We start from the raw sequence: 5,000 nt of genomic DNA on the forward strand, positions 1-5,000 counted from the left end.
CTATTGGAACCAGACAGACACATCCTAATAAAGTTACTTTTAATATTGTAGCGCTACACTCTTCAAAAAAAGGGTTCCAAAAGGGTTCTTCGGCTGTGCCCATAGGGGACCCTTTTTGGTTCCATGTAGAACCCTGTTTGTTTCCAGGTAGAACCCTCTGTGAAACCCATAAGGGTTCTACCTGGAACCAAAAATGGTTATTCAAAGGGTTCACCTATGGGGACAGCCGAATAACCCTTTTAGGTTCTAGATGGCACCTTTTTTTCTAAGAGTGTACTTTTACTTTAAATATTCCTACTTTAGTACCACTACTTCTAATAATAATAATACAGATTGTACAGGAAGACAGAAACCCAAGAGTCTGGTGGGCTTCTTCTCTTCCTAGGCTTTATTTAACTAGATGGGCCTGCCACCCCCTGCCTTGACCCCTAAGGTCAGTGTAACTAACTTCCTCCTCCCCTCCCCTGTGTTGTGGTCCAACAGGAATGTGTACAAGGACAACCGTTTCCTGGAGCTGGCCTGTGACACTCAGGATGAGGTGGACAGTTGGAGGGCTTCTCTCCTGCGCGCTGGAGTCTACCCCGAAAGATCTTCTAATGTGAGTGACTACTGCACGGGCCACCAGGGTTGGGGACAATTCCATTTCCATTCAGTCTATTCATGAAGTGAACCGAATTGGCTGAATCTAAATGGAATTGACCCCGACCCTGGTGCCCACCACCCTGTGGCATCACCCCATATTAGTCACTGACTCACTGTAAATCCTGTCCACCACATCTGCCCTGTTTGTCCTGTTCCGTATTACCCATGACTACCCCTCACTCCCTTCCCATGTTGCTCTTCTGTTATGTCATATCTATCCTTATTATTTAAAAAAAATTCTTAAACCTGTGTGCTTGCATGGTTATGTACTTTGCTAAATATGCATTTTGGATGTATAATCCAGTGTATGTTTTTACAATTTAAAAAAGTCATATCTGTCCTATCACTTCCCAAGTGACTCATCATATCACTTGAATCTCTCCATCCTCTCGATCTTTCTCCCTGAAGATTGATGTAAGTGTGAAGATGACTAGTCACAATAGCTGTAGGCTACATCTTGTTGATATGCTACTCGTTCTAGTGACTCATTTTTGCTAACAGATTTTAGCCCTTTTTAAAAGCCTTTGATGTACAGAGCTTTGTGATTTCTGTGTGTAATGAAAATAAAGTTATTATTATTATTATTTGTCATTGATATACACAAGTTTTCTGCATCTAAAGATGCAAGCCACTAGCTCTGTATTGCTAAATACAGGGGTGTTAAAACTAAAAGCCTTCTTCCTCCAGGTGGAGAGTGAGGGTGGCGGCTCCTCGTCCTCATCCCAGGACAACTTTTCCATGGACCCTCAGCTGGAGCGGAAAGTGGAAACCATCCGCAACCTGGTCGACTCCTACATGGCCATCGTCAACAAGTGCATCCGCGACCTCATGCCCAAGACCATTATGCACCTCATGATCAGCAATGTAAGGGACCTCTATCAGACCTGGGTTCAAATGGTAGTTGAAATCTTTAAAATAACTTCAGCGTTAGCTTGAGCCTGACTGGTGTGCAACGTTTTAGATTTTTCTATTGGTTTCTTTGTGCCAGGCAAGCTAAATCAAATCAAATCAATAAAAAATGTAATCACATTTTATTTGTCACATAAACAACAGGTGTAGACTGTGACAGTGAAATGCTTACTTATGGGTCCTTTTCCAACAATTCAAAGTTAAAGATAAAGATAAAAACAATATAGAGTAAAAATAACATGGCTATATACAGGGAGTACCAGGTAATAACATGGCTATATACAGGGAGTACCAGGTAATAACATGGCTATATACAGGAAGTACCAGGTAATAACATGGCTATATACAGGGAGTACCAGGTAATAACATGGCTATGTACAGGGAGTACCAGGTAATAACATGGCTATATACAGGAGGTACCAGGTAATAACATGGCTATATACAGGAAGTACCAGGTAATAACATGGCTATGTACAGGGAGTACCAGGTCATAACATGGCTATATACAGGGAGTACCAGGTAATAACATGGCTATATACAGGAAGTACCAGGTAATAACATGGCTATATACAGGAAGTACCAGGTAATAGCATGTCTATATACAGGAAGTATCAGGTAATAACATGGCTATATATAGGGAGTACCAGGTAATAACATGGCTATATACAGGGAGTACCAGGTAATAACATGGCTATATACAGAGAGTACCAAGTAATAACATGGCTATATACAGGGACTACCAATACTGAGTCGATGTGCAGGGGTATGAGGTAATAACATGGCTATATACAGGGAGTACCAGTACCGAGTCGATGTTCAGGGGTACGAGGTAATAACATGGCTATATACAGGGAGTACCAGTACCGAGTCGATGTGCAGGGGTACGAGGTAATAACGTGGCTATATACAGGGAGTACCAAATACCGAGTTGATGCGCAGGGGTACGAGGTAATAACATGGCTATATACAGGGTGTACCAGTACCGAGTTGATGTGCAGGGGTACGAGGTAATAACATGGCTATATACAGGGTGTACCAGTACCGAGTTGATGTGCAGGGGTACGAGGTAATAACATGGCTATATATATATATAGGGAGTACCAGTACCGAGTCGATGTGCAGGGGTACAAGGTAATAACATAGCTATATACAGGGAGTACCAGTATCGAGTCGATGTGCAGGGGTACGAGGTAATTGAGGTACCTATGTACATATAGATAGGGGTAAAGTGAGTTAATGCAGATAGTCCAGGTAGCCATTTGATTAGCTATTTAACAGTCTTGTTTAGCAGTCTTATGGCTTAGAAGTAGAAACTGTTCAGGGTCCTATTGGTTCCAGACTTTCTGCACTGGTAAATCAAACAGGCCGGATTACTGTAAAGCACTAGCTGACAATCGTTGTTGTAATAAGGGCTTTATAAACATATTTGAATGATTCATTGATTTATCCATCAATTCTCTCTCCTGCCACCAGGTGAAGGACTTCATCAACGCGGAGCTGCTGGCCCAGCTGTACTCGGCCGGGGACCAGGGTGCCCTGATGGATGAGTCCCAGGAACAGGTCCAGAGGAGGGACGAGGTCCTCAGGACCCACCAGTCCCTGAAGGAGGCTCTGGCGATCATAGGAGACATCTCCACCACCACCATCTCCACCCCTATGCCGCCGCCCGTGAACGACTGGCGCAGTGGAGGCGGCAACAGGTAGGCATCCTGGTAGTCCATGGATAAGGACTACCATAGACCTTAGACATTGATCTAAGTATAGTATAGTGGAGTCAACTCTTGTTCTAATAATGGTGAAGATGTTGGGTTGGCCAGTAAGAGACCCGGTTTTGCACTGATTTCCACTGTTCCCATAAAAGAGTGTTATTTATTTTTATTTATTACTTGGATAGTGTTGCAAAAGAAAAAAAGGAAATCACAAATAAGTCTATTTTATCTGTTATGTCAAGAATATGTCATACACGAAAGGGCACTGAGGGCCATATCTCCCCTCCCCCAGGTCTCCTCCAACCAGCCCCACTGGTTCCAGGAGGATGTCATCAGGCCAGCGCCCAAGTCCCGGAGGGGGGCGAGGGGCTCCACCCCCTCCTAACCGCCCAGGACCCCTGGGGCCCTTCAACAACAGTGCTGACAGCCCCCAGGTCCCCAGCCGCCCCAACCGGGCCCCTCCCAGCATCCCCAGGTGAGGCCAGGGCATATGTGTTCCTTTGTGGCTCAGTTGGTCAGCATCATCGTGAGTGCTAAGAGCAAGGGTTTAATTCACACAGGGATTACAAATTAAAAATGTATGCACTCACTGTAAATTACTTTGGCCTTTGGATAAAAGGGTCTGGTATATATACATAGAGACCACAGGAGGTTGGTGCACCTTCGTTGGGGAGGACAGGCTCGTGGTAATGGCTGGAGCGGAATTCGTGGAATGGTATCCATGTGTTTGATGCCATTCCATATGCTCCGTTCCAGCCATTATTATGAGCTGTCCTCCCTTCGCTAGCCTCCACTGATAGAGACACTGAACACTATTTGGTACCCATTACTAGTGGTAACCCTCAGTTTTTCCTGACCATATAACCTGACTCAGTTCCCTACATCAGGTATAGACGTTCCACTGTCTTACTTAAAGGGAATATTTGAATGCGTTATTATACTGAACAAAAATATAAACGCAACATGTTAAGTGTTGGTCCCATGTTTCATGAGCTGAAATAAAAGATCCCAGAAATGTTCCATACGCACAAAAAGCTTATTTCTCTAAAATGTTGTGCACAAATTTGTTTACATCACTGTTAGTGAGCATTTCTCCTTTGCCAAGATTATCCAGATTATCCATCCACCTGACAGCTGTGGCATATCAAGAAGATGATTAAACAGCATGATCATTACACAGGTGCACCTTGTGCTGGGGACAATAAAAGGCCACTCTAAAATGTGCAGTTTTGCACACAACACAGTGCCACAGATGTGTCATGTTTTGAGGGAGGTGTGCAATTGGCATGCTGACTGCAGGAATGTCCACCAGAGCTGTTGCCAGAGAATTGAATGTTCATTTCTCTACCATAAGCCGCCTCCAACGTCGTTTTAGAGGAATTTAGCAGTACGTCCAACGACCTCACAACCGCAGACCACATGTAACCACGCCAAGCCCAGGACCTCCACATCCGGCTTCTTCACCTGCGGGATCGTCTGAGACCAGCCACCCGGACAGCTGATGAAACTGAGGAGTATTTCTGTCTGTAATAAAGCCCTTTTGTGGGGAAAAACTCATTCTGATTGGCTGGGCCTGGCTCCCAAGTGGGTGGGCCTATGGCCTCCCAGGCCCACCCATGGCTGGGCTTCTGCCCAGTTATGTGAAATCCATAGATTCGGGCCTAATACATTTATTTCAATTGACTGATTTCCTTATATGAACTGTAACTGTAGAGTAGGGGCCTGAGGCACACACTTAAT

At 44.6% G+C, this 5,000-nt stretch overlaps 1 protein-coding gene and 1 pseudogene across 2 annotated transcripts in view; both read left to right on the forward strand.

Annotated features, from left to right (window-relative positions):
• Positions 1–5,000, forward strand: part of fggy (FGGY carbohydrate kinase domain containing) — a 168,452-nt gene that overhangs the window by 73,278 nt on the left and 90,174 nt on the right. The window lies entirely within an intron of this gene.
• Positions 1–5,000, forward strand: part of LOC311098873 (dynamin-3-like) — a 21,106-nt pseudogene that overhangs the window by 15,368 nt on the left and 738 nt on the right. Inside the window, exons 7-10 of the transcript in view lie at positions 484–598; positions 1,330–1,506; positions 3,025–3,251; positions 3,553–3,735. The product of the transcript in view is annotated as a dynamin-3-like (transcript). The remainder of the gene's footprint in view (positions 1–483; positions 599–1,329; positions 1,507–3,024; positions 3,252–3,552; positions 3,736–5,000) is intronic.

Source organism: Coregonus lavaretus (genome assembly GCF_964263955.1).
Source record: "Coregonus lavaretus genome assembly, chromosome: 23".
Taxonomy (NCBI): domain Eukaryota; kingdom Metazoa; phylum Chordata; class Actinopteri; order Salmoniformes; family Salmonidae; genus Coregonus; species Coregonus lavaretus.